This window comes from Rhinoraja longicauda, chromosome 8 (genome assembly GCF_053455715.1).
Source record: "Rhinoraja longicauda isolate Sanriku21f chromosome 8, sRhiLon1.1, whole genome shotgun sequence".
Classification (NCBI taxonomy): domain Eukaryota; kingdom Metazoa; phylum Chordata; class Chondrichthyes; order Rajiformes; family Arhynchobatidae; genus Rhinoraja; species Rhinoraja longicauda.
Genome location: NC_135960.1, coordinates 29,066,010 through 29,080,465, shown reverse-complemented (window position 1 = coordinate 29,080,465; position 14,456 = coordinate 29,066,010). Strand labels below are relative to the sequence as shown.

The window sequence follows — 14,456 nt, the reverse complement described above, 5'->3', positions numbered from 1 at the left end:
GATGAACCTCTGCAGATCAGTGACATGCAAAACAACTTCTGGAAGCAAAACCGTGAATATTTCTTAATAATTTTATTTAGATCCACAATGTATTACATAATAATATACAGCAAAGAACAGAACATTTACAAACAGTAGAATCTCCCAGTTACAATATTTACAGTCAGGAGCTCCAGGCCCCTGTCCTTGTATATGGGCAAGTACAGTACAGGTGACATTGTCTTGTTATTCTGAATGAGGTCTTCTTGTGTTCACACTGAAGTCAGGCTCTCAGGAGTTTCATTCATGGTTAGTGTCTCCCTCTTGAGTCCTCATTCTGCTCCTGAAATGGACGAAATCATGAGTCATTTTATGTTGGACTGAGCTCACTCTAACTTCAATCTATTATCATTGGTTTTAATGATGGTAACGACAAGAAACATAGCCTCAGTTTACACTTACGTTTGAAGACTCCTCCAGTGACACCTCTGTTGACTTGCTTTTCACCTATTTGACAGGAGATATATTTTAGAATATTTTAGAATCATGTCCATACACAAAGTTTAAATAATTTAAGTTTGTAAATGTGCAACTTGAATTACTTTAAAGTTTGGAATAGCAAGTCACTGGGAATTACACATTAAGCAGTTCACATTTGAAGTGCAATAAAATATTGATATGCTGAGGCTCTGAGATCAATTATTAACGTAATAGAGGTGAGTTATTCCATCAGTTGGTCATGCCTGTGCTGACCTCCTCCTAAACCCCACTCGCTCATTCCCAGAACAGATAATTATACACTGTTAAATGGCGAGTAAGTCCGGGATGCTCTCCTAATGAAGCCACCGATTGTATCAGTGCACACACCAGGATTGTCCTCAGGAGGAGTGCACTGCCTTTCCTAATTCTATTTCAAAATTAAGCAAAAAAACAAATTCACACCTCAGGGTGAAGTTGCCAATCCTCGGCCACTGAATAGAGAATATCCAATAGCATTGGTGGAACAATATTCTCCCCCCCATATATATCTCTGGATAATGCCGGAAGTGGGGTCAGTGGACCCAACACAACAATCCCCCATCAGCCCAACTTCCCCACAGGAATCAAAGATCAGAATCCCTTTCTAAATGCATTGAGCTGCCATACAGTAAATGACTCTCTCTCCCCATATTGTAATATAGTTGAACCCAAGCTATTAAACGTTTTTACATAGTCACGATCATCTGAAAAATATTCTACTTATACTCTTGTTGTCTCGAGACTCGTTCGATGTCTCTGTTGATTTGGATTTGTACTATTTGGAAATAATGATTATATATTTAGTATGGGACACTAATTAGTAATTTTTGAAAATATATGAATTGCCATCAGACTCCTGAAACAATCACCTCTTTCTCACCCACTTCCTGGAAGTACTGCCACATACTCTTGATCTTAACTCTACCCAATTTATTTAATCTGTAATTGTATTATAATTTTTTTCCACTGATTCAGATTGCACTTCAGTCTAGTGTTTTGTATATTGTTGTATTTATCATTATTGTGTGGATGTGGTTTACTCTGTAAGCTTCATGTGAGCAAGTAATTTCATTGCATCCTGGTGAATATAATAAATAATCTATGATTGTAGTTGAAAAATTGCCAGCCTACTCAGATATTAAATATTGACTTATAACAGAGTAATTGTAAAATATCGAGACATTTCAGATTTGCAGTTCAGTCCAAGTGGAGGTCTATTATGAAGGCAAATGATATGTTGCCTTTGTTACAAGAGGACTTGAGAACAAAAATACTAGTGACATGGAGCCTTTGTGAATATTGTGTGCAATATTGGTCTCCTTACCTAAGAAAGGATATGCTTGAAACTGTATAAAGTGTGTAGGAAAGGTTCTCCAGGCTAGTTCCTGGAATGGTGCATCTGTCGTAAGATGAGAAACTGAATAGGCTTAAACCATTACAGGTGAGAAGAATGAGGTGATTTCCTCACAATGAAGATAATTATGAAAATGCATAGCAGGGAAGAGAGAGGGGATGTTTTCATTTTCTCAGGTGTCTAAAACATGGGAAACAGTCTCAAAATAATAGATGGGTCAATTAGGATTGAGGTGACGAAAAACCCGAGGAGGTGGACCTTTCCAACTCTCTACCCCAGAGAGCTGTAGAGGCTCAGTCATCGAGTTCAGTCAGAACAGAAATTGATAGGATTTCTGGCTGTTCATGGAATGAAGGGTTACAGTGTCTGTTTAGATGATAGATTCTGTTTAGAAGATAATATTCAAAGACCACTCAGTATCCTCCCTTTACTGCTTGGAACAGGCATATTAGGAGGTAAAATCCTTCCACTTTATTCTGACAGATCAATCTAAGTTTTATACTATAATGCAGTTGAGAATCAAGAGCAAATAATTCAAAATTAAACTTACATTTGAAGATTCTTCCAGCGAAGTTTCTTCTGACTTGCTTTCCACCTGTATGAAAGCATTAACATTTACAAAATTAGCACAGCATCTATCTACAAGTATACATAGATTGTTCCCTCAAAATGGTAGACTGGATTATTGAATTATAAATGTGGGATTGTTAATTCTACATTCTCGAGTGTTGATTCAATGAGGTAGTGTTGGACTGAGGAAGCTCAACTAAAAGTTTCACTCTCTATAATGCCCCAATATTCAAAAGAATGCCTGGTAAAGTGGTTGTGCAGAGTTAATGGATATTCTTATGGCAGGCTGAACAGGCATCAATTGCCATCTGTTTTAATGAACTTTGGTTTCACTCCAGGAAGGATTTGTGCTCATTGACTATAATTGGTATGAGCTTAGCAGACTGTTGATGCCCATCTCAACTACAGTGGAGGCGAGACCCATCATGTACTGCATCAAATATCAGAATCCCTTCCCTGCATATCAGCCGGGACAACACTGTCTCACTCACTATTCTGGATGGAAGAGCTAACACTTCATTGCTATTGATTAAGATCAACAAGATAAATCATTGGACAAATATTAATTAATACTTACATGTGCAGACTTCTCCAACGAAGACTCTTGTGATTTGCTTCGAGTCTGTATTAAAAAGAAATTACATTTAGGACTTTAGAACAGGACACCAAAGAAATGTTTTGTGAATGATCTCATGTGTTAGAAATCCCACTGCCCTGAGTTGTATAACTGTGTGGTTACCTCAATACTGGTTTCACTCGATTCTATCGAGTCACTCTCGCTGTCAATGGTCTTCAGACCTTTACACTCCACATCAACGTCAGCCACCTTATCAGCAAAATATTCCACGCGGCTTTTGCAAAACCCTTTCTCCTGTGAAAATAAAGCAAAATGCGGGGAAATTATTGATGACTCCAAGCGCAACATTGAATCAAAGTGAATATAATGTAACACAGTTCTCAGCCTTTTCTTTCTCTGTAGGTATGGTAATTTCTATGAAATAATCTGTGATTATATCTCTTTCTGTGATGTTACCCGATATACACAGAGGTTTTAATGCTTTAAAATATAACTCTGGACTTACGGCAATCTTCTTAGGGCGGAAGGTGCAACCGGAATCATCAAATTCATGTCCAGAATTCTTGGAGCAGACAGTTTCTTTCACGGTGAATGTTAAATCCACGTTGTATGACAGCTTACCCGTGCGATAGGTCTGATGAAAAGAAAATAGTTTATTGATGTCTTATATCTGATGTTATTATAATGATCTGATAAAGCTTTGTGCCTTCTCTTCAGCAGATGATTACATTGGCAGTGCAACCATCAACACCCATTATGAACAAGGGACTTAATTTGCCCAAAGGTAAAATTCCAACCTTAATTCCAAAACATTTGTCTAGTCCGAAATTTCCAGAGTTAAGTACAGATTTGGGATTTTAATTCTTGATCTGATATGCATTGAAACCTGCTAATATCGAGCTCATGTTTAGTAATTAATCTCTTATGTTTAAATATTATCATATCTGAGCACACACCTAATCTAATTAAAGAAGATAGACACAAAAAGGCTGGAGTAACTCAGCAGGACAGGCAGCATCTCTGGAGAGAAGTAATGGGTGATGTTTCGGGTCAAGATCAGGATCTTGACCAGAAACGTCACCCATTCCTTCTCTCCAGAGATGCTGCTGGTCCCGCTCAGTTACATCAGCTTTTTGTGTCTATCTTCGGTTAAAACCAGCATCTGGAGTTCCTTCTTACACACCTAATCTAATTAAGTAGGGTGAGGCTATTCAACCCCTTGCGTCTATACTGGCACCCAGCAGAACAATCCCACCTTTCCTATTCATCCTTTCTTTGTTGCCATGCAACCCTTCAACCTATTCTCTCCCCACCAGTTCCATTTTAATTCTTTCTGCCATTAATTTACTCTGGGCACAATTTAAAGGAGCCAACTAACTTGCACATTCCTACAGAGCTGAGTCTCTGAAACACAATTAAACCAGGGCACACTTACAGTTGTTACACCTCTCCTGGTGATCGCACATAGGTTGGTGATCTCGGTGATTTCATTCAGCTTTGCAACTGAGGTTCTCAGAGCATCCTTGGTGCTTGGCACTCCTGCAGAGAGAGAAGGAAAGTTGTACAAAACATTCCAACAAAGAGCAGTGAATACCTTTTATACATTGGCGAATTATCGCTGACTGAAGCTCATTACCAGTAACTCGTTGCTTTCTGAGGCCCACCCTCTCCACAGTACCTACCTGAGCAGTGAAGGATCTGCACGGCAGCGATGGCGAGGAGGAAGGATTTCATTCTGACTCGTGTGGGATCAGCTGGCTGGGTTCTCAGAGTAAAGTTGCTGCTTCTCTCTCTCGATCTGCCTTCACCTCGCTGCCTTCGGTCTTTATACCCTGCACCTCAACCACAGTCAAACACTGACTCATGTTTGCTCAGCTTGTCGGTCGAGGGCACCGGAATCAGATGAAACGTGGGCTCCATTTATGGACAGAGCTTCCTCCTCGTGTCAGCATCATGTTTAGATTTTGTGGCAGAGGCATAATATCAGATTTGGTTCCTCGGAATATGAAATAATACATTCACCGAAGAGAAGAAACAATCAACGCTAATTTGTACAAAGATGCCTTGCAAATATATACATTTTTGGATAATTTTTCGCAGTGCGCTGCTAATTCCCCGAGGAATGTACTGGAATTTCCAGAATATTGCTGCAGGAAACATGAGCAATGTCAGCAAAACCATGGAGCTGGTCACTGACTTCAGAAAACGAGGTGGAGTAGCCACCCCAGTCTACGTCAATGCTGCTAAAGCGGAGATGTTCAAGGGGTTCAAATTCCTAGGCATTAATATCACCAACAAATTGCTCTGAGCAACCATATTGAAACGATGGCCAGAGAGCACACCAGTGCCTTTGCCTCCTCAGAAGCGTAAGGACCATCAACACATTTCAAATAAATATTTAATAATTCCAACATATGCACCATAGAAACCATCCTATCACAATGCATCACAACTTGGTTTGACACCAGTTCTGCCCAAGACCACAAGAAATTGCAGGGAGTTGTGGACGTGGACGTACAACACACATTGTCTCATTGACTCCATATACACTTCACACTGGCTGGGAAAAACAGCAAACATAATGAAGAACCAACTCAGCGGGATCGCCGGGATCCTCCTGCTGCAAAGCTCGCTGGGATCCTCCTGACACGCCGCTCACCAGGATCCTGGAGTAACTCATAAGAAGGATCTGAAGAAGGGTTCCAACCCGAAACATCATCTAAGCATGTTCTTCAAAAATACTACTTGACCTACTGTGTTATTCCAGCATTTTGGATCTTTCCATGGTAAAACAGCATCTTCAGTTCCTTGTTTCTACATTCTTCCCCATTGTTATTAAACTCTGGAACCGACTTCCCATATGCTAGGGATGAATTTACAATCCTCCAATCTACAGTCATTCAGAAAGTATTCAGACCCCTTCACTTTTTCCACATTTTGTTACGTTACAGCCTTAATTTTAAATGGATTAAATTCTTTTTTTATCACCAATCTACACTCAATACCCCAGAATGAAGAAGTGAAAACAGGTGTTTAGAATTTTTGCAAAGTAATTAAAAAGAAATAACTGAAATATCACATTTACATAAGTATTCAGACCCTTTGCTATGACACTCAAAATTGAGCTTAGGTTCATCCTGTTTCCATTGATTATCCTTGAGATGTTTCTACAACTTGATTGGAGTCCACCAGCAAAGGGTATGAATACTTATGTAAATGTGATATTTCAGTTATTTCTTTTTAATTACTTTGCAAAAATTTCTAAACACCTGTTTTCACTTCTTCATTCTGGGGTATTGAGTGTAGATTGGTGATAAAAAAAGAATTTAATCCATTTAAAAATAAGGCTGTAACGTAACAAAATGTGGAAAAAGTGATTTGGACATGATTTGGAAAGGCACACACCTGTCTATATAAGGTCTCACAGTTGACAGTGCATGTCAGAGCAAAAACCAAGCAATGAAGATGAAGAAATTGTCCTTAGACCTCCAAGACAGGATTGTGTCAAGACACAGATCTGGGGAAGGGAATAAAACAATTTCTGTAGCATTGCAGATCCCGCTAAGCACAGTGGCCTCCGTCATTCTTAAATGGAAGAATTTGGAACCACCAGGACTCTTCATAGAGCTGACCACCCGGCCAAACTGAGCAATCGGGAGAGAAGGACCTTGGTCAGGGAGGTGACCAAGAACCCGATGGTCACTCTGACAGAGCTCCAGAGTTCCCCTGTGAAGATGGGAGAACCTTCCTGGAGGACAACTATATCTGCAGCACTCCACCAATCAGGCCTTTATGGTAGAGTGGCCAGACGGAAGCCACTCCTCAGTAAAAGGCACATGATAGCCCACTTGGAGTTTGCCAAAAGATACCTAAAGGACTCAGACCATGAGAAACAAGATTCTCTGGTCTGATGAACTCAAGATTGAACTCCTTGGCGTGAATGCCAAGCGTCACGTCTGGAGGAAACCAGGCACCGCTCATCACCTGGCCAATACCATACCTACGGTGAAGAATGGTGGTGGCAGCATCATGCTGTGGGGATGTTTTTAGCGGCAGGAACTGGGAGACTAGTCAGGATCGAGGGAAAGATGAATGGAGCAAAGTACAGAGAGATCCTTGATGAAAACCTGCTCCAGAGCGTTCTGGACTTTGGACTGGGATGGAGGTTCGCCTTCCAACAGTACAACAACCCTAAGCACACAGCCAAGACAATGCAGGAGTAGTTTCATGACAAGTCTGTGAATATCCTTGAGTGGCCCAGCCAGAGCCCGGACTTGAACCCAATCGAACATCTCTGGAGTGACCTGAAAATAGTTGTGCATCAACGTTTCCCATCCAACCTGACAGGTCCTTACGGATCCTGACGGAACCTGAGAGGATCTGCAGAGAAGAATGGGAGAAATTACCCAAATGCAGGTGTGCCAAGCTTGTAGTGTCATACCCAAGATGACTTGAGGCTGTAATCGCTGCCAAAGGTGCCTCAACAAAGTACTGAGTAAAGGGCCTGAATGCTTGTGTAAATGTGATCTTTCAGTTATTTCTTTTTAACAACTTTGCAAAAATTTCTAAACACCTATTTTTGCTTTTTTATTATGGGGTAAAATAAGGCTGTAACGTAACAAAATTGTATATTGTTCAAGAGCCTGAAGGATGTTGGGAAGAAGCCATTCTTGAACTGGGAGGTTACTGTTTCCAGAATCCTATACCTCTTCCCGATGATAAGTGACAATAATAAACTAATTCCAAGTGATGGAATGTGTTTGAGGTGGCTGAGAGGATTCAGGGTCAATATTTAGAAATAAAGAACTATAGATTCTGGTTTATACCAAAAATAGACACAAAGTGTTGGGAGTAACTCAATGGGTCAGGCAGCATCTCTGGATGTTTCTTTCTGCTGGGGTAGGGTCCTGAACCAAAATGTCACCCATCCTTTTTCTCCAGGGATGCTGCCTGACCCGCTGAGTTACTCCAGCACCTTGTGTCTATCTTTGATGTAAACCAGCATCTGCAGTCCTCCACTCCGCCACAGACTCTGGTGGCGCCAGAGGACAGGAGATGTACAGTTTCCCAATACAAATCCAGCAGCTTTGAGCCAGTCATTCCAACCGCAGTGATGCAGAGCTACAGAAACAAGACTAGCGACAAAATTATTAACCATTCAGATGTATTTCTAAAGGAAATTCAGCAGAGGTTTTCAAATCTCTTTTGACCAATGTTTGAGATATTTCATGGGCAATGTGGTTGAAGTGGTGTACATGAACTTTCAAAGAGTGCTCGATAAAATGCGTGCAGCAAACTTATCAGCAAAAGTGAAGCCATGGAATAAATGGGCGGAAAGAGTGTGGATACACATAGAGCCTGAGAATCTGAAGGGGAGGCAGTTTGATTGAAAAGCTGTGTAGTGGCACAAATGGGTAACATTTTGAAAAAGTGTGCACAAAAAGTAGTGCACACTGCCCAGTCCATCACCGGCTCTGACCTCAGGCCCTGACTTCCCCGCCATCGTAGGGATATACCGGAATCGCTGCCTCAAAAAGGCAGCCAGCATAATCAGAGACTGTCATATGTTGAAAGATTGGAGTGACTAGGCTTGTATACACTGGAGTTTAGAAGGATGAGAGGGGATCTTATTGAAACATATAAGATTATTAAGGGATTGGACACGCTAGAGGCAGGAAACATGTTCCCGATGTTGAGGGAGTCCAGAACCAGGGGCCACAGTTTAAGAATAAGGGTAGGCCATTTAGAACGGAGATGAGGAAAAACTTTTTCACCCAGAGAGTTCTGAATCTGTGGAATTTTCTGCCTCAGAAGGCAGTGGAGGTTGATTCTCTGGATGCTTTCAAGAGAGAATAAGATAAAGCTCTTAAAGATAGCGGAGTCAAGGGATATGGGGAGTAGGCAGGAACGGGGTACTAATTGCGGAAGATCAGCCATGATCACGGTGAATGGCGGTGCTGGCTCGAAGGGCCGAATGGCCTACTCCTATACCTATTGTCTATTGTCTATTGCGATCAAAGATGAAGTTGCTCCAACAAGACCTGATGCACGTCCACGAAGCAGAGGCAAAGCATATTCAATATCACCCTCATCTGTTGGCCATCTTCATGTGTGGCTGCATCAGGCTATGCTTAAGGCCAAAGCATGTGGGCACCAAGTGCTTATTGGTACGTGTATCGAGGCACAGTGAAAAGCTTTGGTTCTAGTGTTGCCGAGGTTCTACCTGTCCTCGGTGTTATGAATGATGGGCCTGGCGCTGCTGCTGCACAATTGGCCAGTCGACTGGACATTTCCACACTGCCTATTCTTCGTAGAAAAGTTCTTCCAGACCAACACCTTTGACCACAGGTCCATCGGACTGTGATCAGTACAAAACTTCCTGCAGGCACTGCAGGATTAAGGCTCAATGGATCCTGTGGGGTGGTTCCCTGCACAGACGGCAAGATAATCTGGCAGTTATATCATCACCAGAACATGCTAACAAACCTGTGGTGACAGGGGCCCTCTCAGTCAGATCTTTCAAATACTATGGAAGTCTTACTCCCAGTGCACTCTGGCCTTGGGGTGACTGCTATAGAGAGGAGACAGTGTTCCCCTCTTTGCAGATTTTGGATTTGCGAAGAGGGCCTGGAAAAAGATACAAGGGCTTCTTCACGGTTCATCCTGAACACTTGTGTAACAAGGACTTTCCGATTTATTGGCTGTTTCCAGAGATTTGCTAAGAGACGGACATCAAATGTAGCTGAAAGTCCATCAATTCTGTGAAACTCTTTGGTCACACCAAAATTTATTGGTCTTCCAGCACAACAAGGTAGTGTTGCTAATTGGCCCATTCCACACTCCAGGAATATACGCTGAGGGTCACAGTGAAACTTTTTTTTTTTTTATTAATTTTTTTTAAATTTTTTTTTATTATTATTTTTTTTTTTTTACAGAACTTTTTAGAAAACAAACCCTCCCACCCTTCTCCCCACCCCCCTTATACTAACCCCAAATAAGAAAAAAGAAGAAAAGTAAAAAAGATTAAAGACTGCCTGGGTGTTGGGGGTCCTGCACACGCCCCATGGAATTCCAAACAGAATAAACTGTATATATATGTGCATCTCTCCCAAAAGAACCATTGAGAATATGAACAATTCTTCTATATATATAGGCCCATCTTTTGTAGATAAGGACGCCAGATATTTAAAAAAGTATCATATTTGTTCCTTAAATTATAAGTAATTTTTTCAAGTGAGATACAGTTAGAAATTTCATTATTCCAAAGGTCCATACTTAAATAGGAATCAGATTTCCAAGTAACTGCGATAGTTTTTTTGGCTACTGCTAATGCAATTTTTATAAATTCTTTCTGATATTTATTCATTTTAGGTTGTGGTCTTATTCCTTCAACATCACCCAATAACAAAAATCTTGGGTTGTATGGAAGTTGTATTCCGATAATCTGTTCTAGAAAACTTCTTAAGTTTGTCCAAAAAGGTTGTATTTTTGAACAGGACCAAGTAGAATGAAAAAAAGTACCAATTTCTTGATTGCACCGAAAACATTGGTCAGATAAACTTGAATTTATTCTCTTTAATTTTTGTGGTGTGATATATAATTGATGCAGAAAGTTATATTGTACTAGTCTAAACCGAACATTTATTGTATTTTTCATACTGTCAAGGCATAGTTTTGACCAATTTGTTCCATCAATATTAATATTCAAATCCGTTTCCCATTTTCGCCTTGATATATGAATTCCTTGTTTAGGGGCCTTTTTTTTAATTAGATTATATATAATAGAAGTAAATTTTTTAATTTGTCCTTTTTGAATTAGGTTTTCAATTTCCTTAGATTTCGGCAATAACATTGTTTGACCCAATTTATCTTTTAAATAAGCTCTTAATTGAAAGTAACAGAAAAGAGAATTATTTGATATATGATATTTATTTTTCAATTGTTCAAATGACATCAATATACCTTTTTCAAAGCAATCACCTATATATCTAATCCCTTTTTGATGCCACCTATATAGAAGCTGGCTATCCATTGTAAAATGTATCAATCTATTCTGAATCAAAGTTGTCTTTCCTAATAAAGATTTTTTTGTTTCATCCTCAAAAGTTACCTTATTCCATAATCCGATCAAGTATTTTAATAATCCAATCCCCGTATCAATTTAGGTTCCCATTTATATATAAAGTCTTCTGGTATATTTTCTCCTATTTTGTCTAGTTCTATTCTTGTCCATGCCGGGTTTTTTTCTTCAAAAAAAGATGCAATAAATCTCAGTTGGTTTGCTTTATAATAATTCTTAAAGTTCGGAAGTTGTAATCCTCCTGAATCAAACTTCCATGTCAATTTTTCCAACGATATTCTTGACATCTTACCTTTCCAGAGAAATTTCCGCACATATTTATTTAACTCTTGGAAAAACTTCTGTGGTACTTGTATTGGTAATGTTTGGAATAAATATTGTAACTTCGGAGATATATTCATTTTAACGGCATTAACTCTTCCTATTAGTGTTATTGGTAATGTCATCCATTTATCAAGGTCTTCTTTTACTTTTCTTAGTAATAATAAATAATTTAATTTATATAAGTTCTTCATGTCATTATCAATTCTTATACCTAAATACTTTATACCAATTAATGGCCATCTAAATTGGGTTAGTAATCGACATTGAGTGTAATCTCCTTTAGTAAGGGGTAGAATTTCACTTTTATCCCAATTTATTTTATAACCTGATATTTTTCCATATTCTTCTAATCTAAAAGATAGTTTGCGCAACGAATCTAATGGTTTTGTTAAGTATATCAAAACATCATCTGCAAATAAGTTAATCTTAAATTCTTCCTGGTACTCTGGTTTCTCTTCAGATCGTATAAATCTTTCGCCTTTTCACAGTGAAGCTTGATGCAGCCAATGCGAAGGCTTTCAGGAGAAGTATAGAATAGGGTCACGGTACTGTGGCACGGTGGCATTGGGGAAGTCTTACTACCTTACAGCACCTGAGAACTGGGTTCGATCCTGACTACTGTACTGTCTCTATGGAGTTTGTATGTTCTCCCCGTGACCACGTGGGCTTTCTCCAGGTGCACCGGTTTTCTGCCACACTCCAAAGATAAACAGTTTGTCGGTTAATTGGCTTCCGTAAACATTGTAAATTGTCCATAGTGTGTAGGATAGTTCTAGTGTATTGCGATCACTGGTCGGCACAAACTCAGTGGCCCAACAGGGCAGTTTCTGCTTTGTATCTCTTAACTCAGCCAAGCTACACTAAACTAATAGGGTCCTTCGACTGTTCTTTGCTATTCTTCGTGCTGTGGCAATAAACAGATTCTAAGCAATTTCTGCCTAAAATTCTCTTGAACTCAGCAAACAGTTTATCATTTACTATTTCTCTTCAAGACCTTTCATTCTGGCCTACCAGTAAAGAGAGGTAATTTCACTTTGACACTTAATAGAATGTATGACCCAGGAATGACTCAGTGGCACAGAGGTTAAAGCTGCTGTTTCACATTTCCAGTAACTGGATTCAGTGCTGACCTCAGTGCTGTCTGTGTGCAGTTTGTATGTTCTACCTGTAACCAGATGTGTTTCCTTCAGGTCTCCAGTTCAGGTTTCCTTCAGGTCTCCAAGCCTCTCATATTTATGCATTTTTGAAATGCAAAAATGCATTTTTGCATTTCACAAATGTGTGAACAGGCTACTGTAAATTAGCTCTTGTATGTGGAGATTGGTAGAATGTGGGGAAATTAAAATGTGTTGGGGTAGGTTGGTGTAATCGTGGGATTTATGGCCAGCACAGACTCAGTGAGCGAAGGGCAGTATCTCTCTATATCTTCCATTTAGTTCCACAAAATCCAAGCACTATCTCACCAAGATTTATATGGCTATTTGTCCAACATAATTTCTCTGCTTTTGCACCCTGTGGAATTTTGTACTCTGCACCCCAATTGCTGCTTCCAGTGGACTGCCAACCCACACAAGAGGACCTGCTTATATCATTTAGACACATTTTCAGACATTGCCTGTTTTTTGTGTCCTCCAGAACATTTCCCTGCACTTTCCTATGAATTTCCACCAGGTGGATCCAAAGGTGGGACCTGAGCAACACTGCTAACCGTGGAATTGAAATATCCTGACTGTGAGTGCTGTGAATGTATTGCTGACTGTGTGAGCAGTTGCTATCACTGGAAGGCAATCATCTTGTTGACGTTCAATGCCAATCATAACTTGCATCTTCAACAGAAACTATTAGAATCGGATAGGCAGCAGTTTCTGACGAAATGCATGGCACAACAATGCATGTTCTCCAGGAATTCAAAAGCTAACACTGTGTGTGAGGAACCTATCCTTTGATCGGTATCTGTATCAGTCAGTATCAGTTTAGTACAGTGAAAAGTTTTTGTTGCTTCTTTATTCCAAAGACGGATGGGGTGAAGATTTGAGCTTGAACTGTCCCTGCAAATTGGCCAGAGTCCACAATCTCGGCAACAGGAATGTATCAGAGCCCACAGGATGAAATATAGGGTTTAGGAGTGGGTTGGTGGAGAGATGCCAGCATGAATCACCTCTCGGACCACTGCCCAGCTCACCACACAGCTAAATGGTAAGCGCTGTTTTTTTTAGTTTGTTATGTTTACTTAAGTGAATACATTTAATTAATTTCTAAAATGTTTCTACCACCCACCTACATACCAGTGGCAATAATCTAAACAAACTAACTAATAAGTTACAGCGGCTAATTAACCCATTGACCTGCACATCTTTGGGATGTGTGAGGAAACTGGAGCACCCAGGTTAAACCCGAGCAGTCTCAGGCAGAACGTACAAATTCCACATAGATAGCCTACCAGGGTGAAGGCAATTCTGGATTTAGTGTTGTCCAATGAACCAGATTTAATAAGGGAACTCAAGGTAAAGGAAATGTTTGGAGGTAGTAACCATAATATGATTAGTTTTAATCTGCAATTTGAAAGGGAGAAGGTTAAATCAGAAGTGTCAGTGTTGCAGTTGAACAAAGGGGACTATGAAGACATGAGAGAGGAGCTGGCCAAGGCCGACTGGAAAAGGATCCTCGCAGGATGACGGTGGAAGAACAATGGCGGGAATTTCTGGCCATAATCCAGAAGATGCAGGAACATTTCATTCCAAAGAGGAAGAAAGATTCTAAGGGGAGCAAGAGGCAACTGTGGCTGACAAGGGAAGTTAGGGATGGAATCAAACTAAAAGAAAAGATGTATAACATAGCAAAGAGTAGCAGGAAGCCAGAGGATTGGCGAATTTTCAAAGGACAACAGAAGGTAACAAAAAGGGCAATACAGGCTGAAAAGATGACGTACGAGGGGAAGCTGGCCAAGAATATAAAGAAGGAAAGTAAAAGCTTCTTTAGGTATGTTAAGAAAAAAAGATTAGTAAAGACAAATGTGGGACCATTGAAAGCAGAAACGGGTGAAATTATTATGG

The 14,456-nt window shown here is 40.0% G+C and overlaps 1 pseudogene; it reads right to left on the bottom strand.

The window, feature by feature from the left end:
- Positions 1 to 289: 289 nt before the first annotated feature.
- On the bottom strand, positions 290 to 4,919 carry LOC144596227 (secreted phosphoprotein 24-like; annotated as a pseudogene).
- Between the last annotated feature and the right edge of the window lie 9,537 nt (positions 4,920 to 14,456).